The sequence below is a fragment of the Chaetodon trifascialis genome, chromosome 22, assembly GCF_039877785.1.
Source record: "Chaetodon trifascialis isolate fChaTrf1 chromosome 22, fChaTrf1.hap1, whole genome shotgun sequence".
NCBI lineage: Eukaryota > Metazoa > Chordata > Actinopteri > Chaetodontiformes > Chaetodontidae > Chaetodon > Chaetodon trifascialis.
In genome coordinates, this window is record NC_092077.1 from 16,353,829 (window position 1) to 16,366,276 (window position 12,448).

A 12,448-nucleotide genomic window follows, 5' to 3' on the forward strand; every position below is an offset into this window, starting at 1 on the left:
CTACTTAATGGAATTTGACTCTGTTGCTATGCAGAGGTAACCCCCCGTGAACCACAGTCTTAATAAAAGCGAGACCATTCACAGAACCTTAAAATGGCTGAAACTACTTCTGTAAGTCTGCAGTATCAATGTGCCATATGCTCGGTGACTACTACTGAAGGTCCTCTGTGACATCACGCAGATACTTTTGCATTAGGACTGCACAAATAATTTTCATTATCAGCTGATAGAAAATCTTGTAAAACGCATCTATCAAAGTAGTATAAACTAAGCTCTAAAAAAATGTAGCTCTATGTATTTACAGCGCAGTGATAAATCACTTCAAGCTTAATACATGAAATAAACATTATTCACACCAAACTTACAAACTACAGAGTTTACCTGGGTAATATATCTGCGACCAAATCAAAATTGTCAAACTCAAATTGTTTTTTTCTCTCGAGATTTTTTACGCATCAAGACTTAAAAGAACTCTGTGGAGGTTTTGACCACCAGTAGTGCAATACAACATGTTTTGCTACTGGCCCAGTCGGCAAGTAAGTCAAGAATAAACTGGCCTGGCTAGTGAGCAAGCAATGGAGTCAACCAGCCCAAGTTCAACTAGCGGCGGATCAGCAGAGCCAACTTCTTGGTTGAGCTCTCCAACTACCACATGGTTGCAGTCGGACATCATTTTCCGCACTCTCTTCTCCTTCGGGTTTGATCAGGATGGCAGCCTGCTCGATACCTGCAGCCAGTACTTCAACCGAGGCTCCGACAAGAAGAAAGCTGGACTGAAACTGGACCTCATATACTTCCAGCGACACATCTGGTGGAATAAGAGCATTGATGTTTGGTCCAAGGACCAAAATTCAGGCTGGACATCAATGAGAGACTGAAGCAGGAGGACTACCAGGGGATGATGCAGGTGGGCTGGTTAGTTTGTTTGTTGTTTGCCCTGCTCACTGAAACCCTCTGAGTGAACCAGGCTAAGCTAGTGAGTTCAAGTGAACAGGACTGTTCAACCCTTAATTAGCATTCAGGGTTGAACAGTGAACATGGCCAACTGTGGGAGAGCTCAGCTGAAGTAAAGCTGTTTGACTTGCACTTTACTCAGAAATTCATTTATTGATGGCGAACCAATTGAGACGAGATCTCTAGATCCCTGGACTGAAGAGCTCAGAGTCGAGAACTGCCGACCTTACCCCTCTCCTGCTGTGTTAATAGGGTGAAAACATCATAAACTGCACAAGGCCAACACCACTCTTATGTTCACTCCCAGCACCACTTGCACAACCCCAAATCCCAGACTCTGACTTTACCTTTTTTGGCTTGAGAAAGACGCTTTCTTCATTCCTCTTCAAATGCATTCCCTGCGCCTACGGAAGGACTGAGTCATAACCATTGCTTGTCCAAGTGAATGGACTCACGATGGGGCTCATTATCTTGTTATGCACGGACTCCAACTCATTGGTCGACATAAACGACATAAAAAATGCAAGAAATGAAAGGCAGAAGAAGTGAGACGGAGGACAAGCAGGCGAAGGGTTAAAGACGTCGACATGGTATTGACGCTTCAGCCAAGTTTGACTTCTGTCAGTATTTTCCCGGCCTTTGCCTGAACCCTGTTTAATCCTGTGTTTTCCTGTGCCTCAGGTTCATCGTCCCTCTGAGCTCTGCTTGCCTGCTTTGCCCAGCATTTGCCTCGCAGCCAACTACTCAGCTCACACTGCTTGTTCCACAGCTCCACCATATTCCTGGCTCAGCGCACCAAACCTCGATCTCGACCAGTTGTCAATAAATCTGCATTTGTGCTTTTGCAAGCTGTGTGTCAGAGCCTGCTTTTGGGTTCAAGATTACTTTAAACACCACAAGAATAGCTGTGTATCCAAGACCCATTGAGGACTTTAATCAAACATCACGAAGATCAAGCTCCTCTACATTTCAGAGGCAAATATTATACTTCCTACTCTCCGACATGAATCTGACAGCTTTTCATAAATAACCTTCCTGCCACACATTGTTTTCAAGCAACTGTTTCCAGTAATTATTATTGGTAATTACGATGCAATGAATGCTCCTTTTAAACTCTATGTTGTTTGAGGATTCACCTCCATTTCAAGCCCACCTGGTACTCGCCTGACTTTTTGCTGACCCCAGGCCATCAGGCCGTCCTTATTGTTGGACCCTGGTGTGGGTCCTCGGCTTGTTTATTTGTCCTCAGAATGCATATATTTATATATCTGCATATATATATTTACAGGTATGTTCCACTGATGTGTTAGTGTGTTGGTGGTGTAATGTGCAAAAACTGCAGCAATAAACACAATGACGATGCAAACAATGGACAATTGAGTATATGAAGGAAGAAAGGTAGAAAAACTTTGGTAACAAGAGGCAAAAGTATGTTTTGTTGTGCGCTTGCTGCTGATTGTTCCTGCAAACTCCTCTCCACCTATCCAGAAGCATATTGATTTCACACATGCTACGTCCATATTTCAGGCTTGTTATTACTCACTGATGCTAATGAACAATCAATTTAAAGATCCTTTACCAAATGCATCTTACAGCCTCCGTCCCCCACAGGTTGCCAGTCTTCTGAACATTAACTGAAATTGACTGTCAGCAGCTGCCATCAAAAGAACTTTTACAAGCAGCATCATCAATGAGAGCTGGAACAACAACCACTATTTCACCATTTCGGCTGAACGCTGCATAAATCAGGGAGATAAGTCTCAAGATCAGACAGCCCATCCTGGTGTGCACTAACACATATCTCACAAATGTGTTTTCAGTAGTGTAATCAGATGTAAATGTGATTTAGTTGGCAGCCCGGCCAGCTCTAAGGCATCAAATTTAATATGTATCTTGAAGGTACCTGATTATGGGTGTGAAAACAGAGGGATGAAGAACAAAATGCAATTGTTCACACAATAATGGGGATAAATTAGTCCAGTTTGGAGATCCCACTGGAGATACAGTGAAGTACCCACTAAGAGCTAAAACACTAACCAGGAAGTGACAGATCATTCCTATATCTTGACGGGGCTGAGACACATTTCAGGTTTTTTTGAGTCCACATGAGCAGTTCAACAGGCGTTTACTGCTCCTCAGTGGTGGCAGTCTTCTGTGCAGGTCGGTCACCTTATTGAATAGGAGTCCCCCCTCCCCAGAGGTAATTCTTAGAAGATTTAGGTGATAAAAACAGTGTGGATAGAAACCGCCGCCTGGCGCAGGCTGAGCACGGGGAAGACATACTGTTCTTTATGACCTTGATGGACGTTTTCACCCTCAAGCCTGCTGCCTGGAGCGGCAGAGAAACTCATCTTAGGTTATGTCACTGTACAGCCAATCAGCGTGCGGCATACTGTATCTGATCTCTATTACTGCCCATTTATTCAGAATACTCAGATTTACTCATGGGGGAATTAACTGCCTGTCGGCGAAGGAGATTGCAATCCACATCCAAGGCTGCCTATTAGATATTTTAAAGTCTTATCGTCATCTGACAATTTTATGAATAATTTTCATCACCTCATAATGCAGCAGAATTGCTAGGAGCCTTCAAATCCTCTTCCAACATGATTACAGAACATTGAAGTACACTTATGTTTATGCAGTGTCTGATCAGACTAACGGCTTTTCCTATTAGCATAATAAATGAATTAGAGCACCAGAGACAAAGATCATTAGGCAGATTTTCACCACAGGGAAATCATTTGGACAATGTATTGTCTAACAATGTGAGACAACAGCGATGCATCACGAGGCCTCAACATGTTTCACCCTGCAGCTTTGCCCAAATCCTTCACTCATTAAAGCCCTGCTGGTGTTTGCATTCAGCCCAAACAACCTTCACTTCTTCAAGGCAGCTGTTTTGTTTCAGACGCGTAAGCTCTGCCATTTCTCCGCTGGCTCGTGTGATTAGTCATAACAGTGAATGGCATGGCCGCGGTGGCTAATGTGTCCATGCCGTGACATGCTGTAAACACAAGTTGTTATCATGACACGGCATCTCTTCAGCAGCTTTAGTGTACTAAACACTGCAGCCTCAGGGTTTATCCCTGTATCAGCTGCTCCTGTCTTTCCCTCAACTCCTTCAGCTCAAGTTATTCCTCTGCCTGCAGTTCAAAAGCAGGTGTGACATTATTTCCTTCTTGCTCTTCATATGCTAAAGACATAAACAGCAGCTTGTTAAGAGTTGCCTTTAATAAGTGTGAAAAGCTTAGGTAAAGACATTTCTAAACCGCTGCGGTTCCTGCAAGGGGCTCGGCCTGGATTTTACATTTAAACATGAGGTGTTCCTGTTAGCGGCTCATCTGGAAATATGAGTGATAGTGTTGCAGCACTCTGGGATAATGGTCTCAGAGGGCTGTGGCTTCCATGCAGGGTGCGTACATTCAGTGAACTCAGGCCACAGTTATTTACATTGGAGGCGGTCAGAGGCACCATCATTTTCTTTGATTGTCATGCAGGACGTGTACATTATGTATATTGGGAGTTACAGGTCCGTGGGGAACAAGGACTGTATAATTTATGTAGTGAGGGCTGAAGCTTAAACCCCAGTCCAGCTCCATGATGTTGTTCTACCCTTTAAACGGCATCACAGGCGGTGCAGATTCACAAAGGAAACACACTGGTATTGGGTGATTCCATCATGCATCATTTAAACTACAATCTAAATCCATGTATGTCCTGTTATTGCTTTATATGTATCAAAAAAGTATGATTTTTGAGTATTTTTGCATCAGAATCCATGTCTTTTCTCTGAAAACAAAGACGTAAGCATGGTTTTATACATTCATTCAATTAAAAATACTTGTACTCTAAATATACCTCTTCCTTAACCACAATATAATTAGATATTTTGGAAATCATTTTAAGCCGTCGGCGTTCAACCAGTAATAGCGTTGCCACTGGATGCAATAAGAAATTGTGAAGAACATGCAGTGAATGTTGTGTCGGCAAAGGGTAACACTGTTTTCCCATCGCTCATCCCTATTTTCTCTTTCAACAGTGGCCATGGCTGTTCACCATGAAGCTGGAGCCAGACGCACCCATCGCTCCCTTCTGTCTAAAAAAGCCTCTGTGGTGCTACATTGAACACAAACACTCTGAATATGCCATCCAAGTGCGAGAAAGCCCAACGGACTGCGTAACGCCCGCTGTAAGTACTAACGCACTCTGACTCTGTAGTGATAACTTTTGAGTGTTTACTCACACCGAGTCAAACCCCAGAAGTGAAAAACTCATCCTGCAGCTCTGATTTATGAATGAGTCATTTTCTCCAAATTACTGCCCCTCTGCTCAAATACTGTAGGGAGGTATCACACCCACAGTCTGTACACATGGATTTCACTTATTTTTTTCATGCTATCTGAGGAGTTAGGTCTGTCTTGATATGTGATTTGACTTTACTGTGGGTCAGCGCTCTCTATGCATTTGAGTCAAATTTATGCACACAGAAATGACATATTTACATATTGCATACCTCCCCTGAAGCCAAATCACTTCACCAAACCGCAGGTAGCATTAACGATTCCAAATGTATTCATCATGCATATGAAATACAGCAGTCATTATGCATACAGGTAACGAGATACCTGTAATTCTGTGCACTGAAGTCCTAAGATTTATGGTAATGGTTGCATCCCTGCATCATTATTACAGTCTGCGTTTGTGACATTTTGCTACCTTCAGTAGTGCTACAAGAGCTTGTCCTACATCGATAGACACAAAAGACCATCAAATAAAGAGCAGAGTTGTGAATCCTCACCTCCTGAATGTTCACACTGCGCTGCAGACCTTGAACACAGAAACAATGTAGTTCTCAGACCTAGGAGACTGTAGAGGACCAGGCGCGTGGGGTTAACCACATAAGGAAGGTTCAGATACCTCAGGTAAGTAGTCATTCGTGCTAAAGCATTCTAAACAGAGGGAAGATTTTTGAGCTCTGACAGCAGACTGAAACGGCTGTTAAATGGACTGCCATGAAATTTGGTGAAAATAACCGTCTCAGAGAATGAATCCTAAAGACTTTCATTCAGCACCATCATCAGGTCAAAGCAGTTTGTCCAGTTCACCTGCTTAGCATCATAATGTTAGCATTGTCATTGCGAGCGTGTTAGCATTTAGCTCAAAGCTCCACTGTGCTTTAGTACAGCTTTAATTATATAATCTATTACAACTTTAATATAACCAACTAAACTTTATAGCGCTGCAATTACAATATAGTTTATTGCATTGTTTTCAAGCCAAGCCGTTGAGAAGTACATCAGTATGCACTTCAGCAAGTTGTCGCATATCTTGTCTTATTGCTGTTCATTTTAGAAGTTAGGTAGCGCAGATATCATGATTTGCAACAGTGGCACTGCACAGCGGTTGCCTCTTTGCTGAGCTGATAACGACACTTCGGGTCACCAGAGAATCAGATTCCAGAGCAAAAAGGTGGCGATTCAGTTGGTGTCACTGTTGATTTTGCACGCTGCGCTTGAAGATCGGGTGGTGGCAGGACTCACTCCATCGGCCTCCCAGTTCAAACATCTTTACAGATTTGGAGTTTGTCTTCTGAAGCTTCAAACAGCATCAGATCAGGTGTCTCTGTCATGCCAGACAACCCCTGCTCTCAAAAGGGACGTCATGTATAGCAATGTGCCAGCACTTGATATCAACAACCTCACTTCTCTCTGAGTGTGAGGGTGTGTGGGCATTATCAGCAGACATGGCATCCACGCACGCACACACACTGTTTGATGCTGTTCCACCAACAACGCAGTCAAGAGCTCTCCCTCTTCATCATAGCGATGCTGTCCAGAACCATATCTCAAATGGAGCCGCAGCTCTTTCATTTCACTGAGATTGAGACTGTGTGTAGATGAGTGTGTGTATGTGTGTGCGTGTGTGTGTGTGCATTTGTCTCTCTAACTGCATATCTGTGTCTCTCATTTGCATGAGTTTGTGTCTCTTTATGTGCGTGTCTTGTGTCTAACTGACTGTATATTCATCTTTCTACTTTTTTCCGAGTGTGTGTTTGTACGTAGAACACCCCCAAAGGGCTGCCAGGTCACTTCCATGTCATCCCAGCCAAATCCCTGGCACAGATTAACAGGAGAGGGCAGCCCCAGCCTTTGAGGGCAAGAGTAGTGGGAGCAGTCGCACCAATTAGAAACCGGCAACCCGACCACCCAGCCCTGCGCTCACCCCGGCTGGCTCGAGTTAACAGAGCCGGCACACATGCTCAGACAGATAGGCGTGCACGGGGATGCGCTCGACACATACCCACTCACAACTTGGTAGCTAATACATATGCAACACCCCACCAAACATCATCCATTAGCTGCAACAGGGGCCTGAGCGTGCTGCTGGAAGTGTCAAATATGCATGAGGGAGAGGAGGTCTCTGTCTCATAATCCTCCAGGCAATTAATACAATCGTTTCCAGGACCAAGCACCCAGATGCACATATCAAACCACTCTCTGGGCTTGTTGAATTTTTTTGTTGACTAATTTACAGGTACATTGACCAGAGGCTTGCTTTTATGGATTGGAGCCGTCTAGAAGCCGACAGCAGGCCATACATTGAGAATTGTCCAAAGTGATGTATGGGGCTGTGGGGGCGACCTGCTCTCAGTGGAAAACACCGCTGGAAAAACTGCTTAAAGATAAAGAAAAAGGCTTTCTGTTCTAATTACATCACGGCACTAATTGAGCAGCGATGTGGCGTTTGATTTAACACAGATTCACAGATTGAACATTTACACCACGCGAGCATGTGTTGACTTGACCGTCATGGAGAATTGCATTTTTTCTTGATATATCTGTGTTTTCACTGCATTTCTGCTCCCGCGGAGTGTCGTCTTCAGTATACTATAAAGCATTTAATTCAGCCTCGCTTTTTGTTGTTGCTTCTGCAGATGTTTTTAGCCTCCAGTCAGATATTGATTGAAATGTTCAGCCCAGTGTGAGGAGAGGGGGGCTGGTATTCAGAGGCATCGGGGTTTGGTGGTGGAAGCAGTATTGATTGCACTTAAAGTGACAAGATTGAGGAGGCCCACTTTGACACGTTATCCCCACTGCCGCCAACAGACAAAGTGCGGGCCAGAGGAGCAGCATGGATTGATTTCTGTGATCATGAATGGCCTGAGACCTGTGAATCAGTCGTGCAAGCCATGCTGCTTGAAAATAAGTCAACAATTTTTCATAGGGCTGTGGTAATGTATGGACTGACAGCCTGTTTGATTTAGGAGGACAAGCAAATACTATGATAATGAATAGGCTCGTGCACATTCTGACAAGCTGAAAAGTCCTCACAGCTCTGGCAATAATAACCCAGCGTGTAAAGCAGACTGGTAGTATATTTGAGGAGGCAGGTATTGCGGTGCAGCCGGTTTGGGCATCTATGGGATTTTGTTGTGCATAATTCACTGGTGAGGCATGAAGCTGATATAGCCTCTCCCCCTCTTATGACCATCCATCAGGTGAAATTGCTTTCTTCTAACATTAGGCTGTCAACGAGAAATAACAAATGTAGCCATGCAGAGCAACACATGATTACAGGGTAATAATGCCCCGAGGTCAGAGCAATGTGACCTCATTCAGAGCCGTTTGTTGAAGAGAGCAAGTGAAGTGCTCGTCGTGCTGGAAGATGAGTCACCGGGGAGCGGCTCGAGCTCATCCGAGGCGGCTGCTGTCGGGTGGCCCGCGTGTCTGTGATGTCTGCTGTTTAATCATCGCAACTACACGTTTCGTATAATTGAAATCGTATCATTTTGACTGTGACGCTCTTCAAGAAAGATTCACTGGGAGGCTCGGAGGAAGACCCAAAAGCATGCGGGGAGCGTGATGGAAAGCGTTTACATCACCTGTGTTTCTGGTGGGCTCTTTGATCACTGCCTCAGAACATCTCTCGCCACTGGTGGAGAGCTTCGGAGCCCCACACTTGCTCTGATTGATATTGTGTAAATCCATCACGATAATCTTCCAGGAAATTGCACAGGCGTTTCCAGAGGTCTAATCGAGACTCGGGCGTGCTCACAGACTTGAGTGGGAGTGAGGATGAGGACGAAAATAAAGGACAGGCAAAGACAGATGGAGAAAGACCTGCACGGCTCAAGATGGATATTTTTGAAAAGTCTGAAAATGTTGGTGGACACGGTCGGCTGGAGCATGGTGTGTTTGAGGAAAGCACAAAATTAATAAGTGAAGAAGAAGACAGTGGCTGAATGGAGAGGAAAAAAATGTTTGACATGCTCCAGTGATCTCCGTTTCTTCCATCCCAGTGTTCCCCTTCCTCCGTGTCGCCTGCAGGTCTCTGGTTCCATGTGCTGCATAACCAATTACCCATGAAAATGAGAGAGAGAAAGCCGGGCGCAAGTGATTAACAGACACTACACACCGAGCACCTCCTGGATGCAGAAGCAGAAACGTGGATGCACGCGGAAAGACAAATGTTCTTTAATATATCGTGAAAGAATTTCCCTGATGAAACTCAGTGCTGCATCTGTATTAGCGCCGTATTAGAGCATTTAATCAAAATGCCGCATTTTTGCCCTCATGTTGTGCCAAGGGAGAGGATACCAGAGCAAACTGGGTGACTAGTTCATTGGATTTTTCTTTTTTCCTTCTTTACTCAACGTACAGAGTGCCGTAACAGGAGGCTCCACACAAGCAAACGCTGCATATCACCACAGCCAGCGTTAGCGCATGTGGTTGTTGGGGTTTCTGTAGCTGAATTCTGCGGTGTAGAAGGTATTGTTCATCGCAGGGAAGGACTCAAAGGATGTTTTAATGAATGGCGCTTGGGGAATGCATTGTCATAGCAGAGGGAGGGATGCAGGCTTTGTTTCTGATGTAGAGATCTGTGTGCTGACAGCATGGCTAACGCTATTTCAGTGCGGTGAAGTGTAGTTATTTCACACCTGATGTAGAGTTTTTTTATGCGTTTCATGCTCTTTGCACAAAAAGAAAGTCCTTCATCCTGACGACCAGAGCTCAGCTTATTGCCACCGTTGCCTGCGAGACTGAAACAAGCGGCTGAGAGGCATGTTCCTTATATGATAAGTTAGATGTGACAGCGACTCTGCTCAGCCTTGGGAAGCTTAGTGTGCACGTGCCTGTGAACAAATAATGCAAAGATCAAATTCCATCTCGGCTACATTTATTTGTTATCTGTGTTTTTCTCTAAGCTCCTAATCAAAACGCAGGAGGGGAAATTACGTGCATATATGCATCTTTAATATCGGGAGTATGAATTTCTCTGACATGGTAACATATTTTAATCATCTGAGGATTTCAGTGGTTCAAATGAGTGGGTTTTCCAGCCGGGTGGGATTAGCGACGCTCGGCTAAATGTGTGTAGAGTCGCTAAACTGTGTGTAGGACTGCAAATGTGCAAATGCTCCTATGCTTGTTTGAAGCCACCTGTGTGTGATGAGCATCTTTCCTTTCTTGGGTTTAATTAGGTTGGAAATGTCAACGTATGAACCCTTCTCTTCCGCCTTGTGAAGCGTGCGTCCAGTGTTCGCTTCGGCAGATGAGAGATCGCTGTTCGTCTTTTGTCACATGTTGACTCGTGGACAATTGGAGAATGTGAATGATTCAGAGGCAGGGCCAAGAATAGCTGCCGGAGGCGCCTTTCCCTTCCTGACCTCCATTCTTCCCAATCTGCATCATGACAGAAGAGGGAGATATGGGTCCTGGCAACCACCAATTAAGGCCACATATCCTTCACATGAGGGGTACTGCTTAATCAAAGCTCTGAGAATAATGAGCTAAAGTAAACAGTAATTACTGGAGCAGGTCATTGATTACGGTTCTGTCTCTGACTGGCCCTGTGGGATTTCCAGGCAAGGGAACGTCAACAAATATCCAGCAGATAGCAACATGCGACCTTATGGCTACCAATAAAACCCATTCATCTCGCTGAATTTGCATCAAGTATAATTCATCCGCACATTACCGAATCCAACTGTATGATGACGACTCCTCCCAACTAAACACACACTCACATGTTATTATTCAGCGTGTGATGATAAATCCAGCCATTGTGCCCCTACCTGCAGCGTGAATTATGCATGTCATATAGATTTGCCCTCTCTATGAAAAGGTGGAGAAAGGCCTGAGCGTGCAAGCTGCCATCACATTAGGGAGAGATGAGCATGGATTTGAGGATAGCTGATTCGTGGAAATTACTTCAATCTAGGACTTAGTTTCAGTATAATCCAAGAGTGAGAGGTCAATAACAGTGGGTTAATGATACGGGTCAGCAGCACAGACAATAATTGTCTTCTTTTGAATGTTATTAGGTTGTATGAGACTCTCCACAACAGAAAAATGCAGCATTTGATGCATCAAGAGTAACCTCCTGGGTTGTGGGAATGGATGTCCTGTCTAACCTGTTTACAGACGACATGTATAAGAAGTGTGGACTGGACTACTTGTGGTAATAAATACCATCTGCACATGCTAGTTTTAGCAAGCTAGCGATACATACACTGACCACTCTAAGGAGGGAGCGTACTTTGTGTTATAGTTTTGTATTTGTTTCTGTCAGAAGTCAGACTCTTTTTTAGCAGAAACTGCAGTTAATACAGTAATTTCCCATCAAATCCTTGTCTGTGTGTGTTCATGAAGTTGAGTCATACAGACCTGCACTGTAGCCAGACAAGAGCATCCACATGGGCTGATTTTGGAAAACCCAGAATTACACAACATTGTTTTGCTCCGAGTGCCAACATTTTTCAATGTTTTTGTTTTCTACAATATCTGGGCACAGTAACGACATCATTGTTAATGTTAGGGACAGATTGTGATTGTGTTCAATAAACTAAGGCGAGGGTGTTTCTGCATACTAATACAAAGTAAGGGAAAAGTCATGGTTACATTTAATAAAAAAGCAAATTGCAGACATGCTACGCTCTCATCCATCATCCTGACCTCCACACAGGGCTCGCTAATTCCTCCTTAATGTCAGCACTGGATGTAAATCAAGAACAAAATTCCTACCACTGGATACTGGGTGGCTTCAGGACACACTATTTTTTGTTTGTGTAGTTGAGTCACACAGCCTCCAGATGAGTGTAAAGTGTTCGCTTTGCCTCAATCCACTCACGTCTTTCCATTAACTCTGTGTGTAATCAGACCACCTTTTAAAATTCGCTCTGTGTTCAGTCTGAACACGCCCTCAGGGAGAAGGTCAAGCCCGTATTGGAAGTTTTAGATGCCCAAACTTAACCATCTCTCAGCCACAGCTGTGCCAGGTCCAAAGAGGCTCATGTCAGCCATTTTTTAAACTCTGGCAAAAAACAATATTTTCTGCCTTTTAGCTGTATGTATTGTTGGTTATATCCATTTCCTCAGAGAGTCACGACAACACCTGAGATACAACCGCATGAATCCTCCTGCGCTCAGAGAAAGGGACTCTAACAGGGCTTCACCTCAGAGCTGCTAATTTAACTGCTCATAGGAGATGC

The 12,448-nt window shown here is 44.2% G+C and overlaps 1 protein-coding gene across 3 annotated transcripts in view; it reads left to right on the top strand.

Annotated features, from left to right (window-relative positions):
- The window catches only part of chrm2a (cholinergic receptor, muscarinic 2a), a 71,153-nt gene that overhangs the window by 22,229 nt on the left and 36,476 nt on the right, over positions 1–12,448 (top strand). For all 3 annotated transcript variants that reach the window (XM_070991741.1, XM_070991742.1, XM_070991743.1), the window contains exon 2: positions 4,997–5,146. The gene's annotated coding sequence lies outside the window, so the exon portion shown is untranslated. The remainder of the gene's footprint in view (positions 1–4,996; positions 5,147–12,448) is intronic.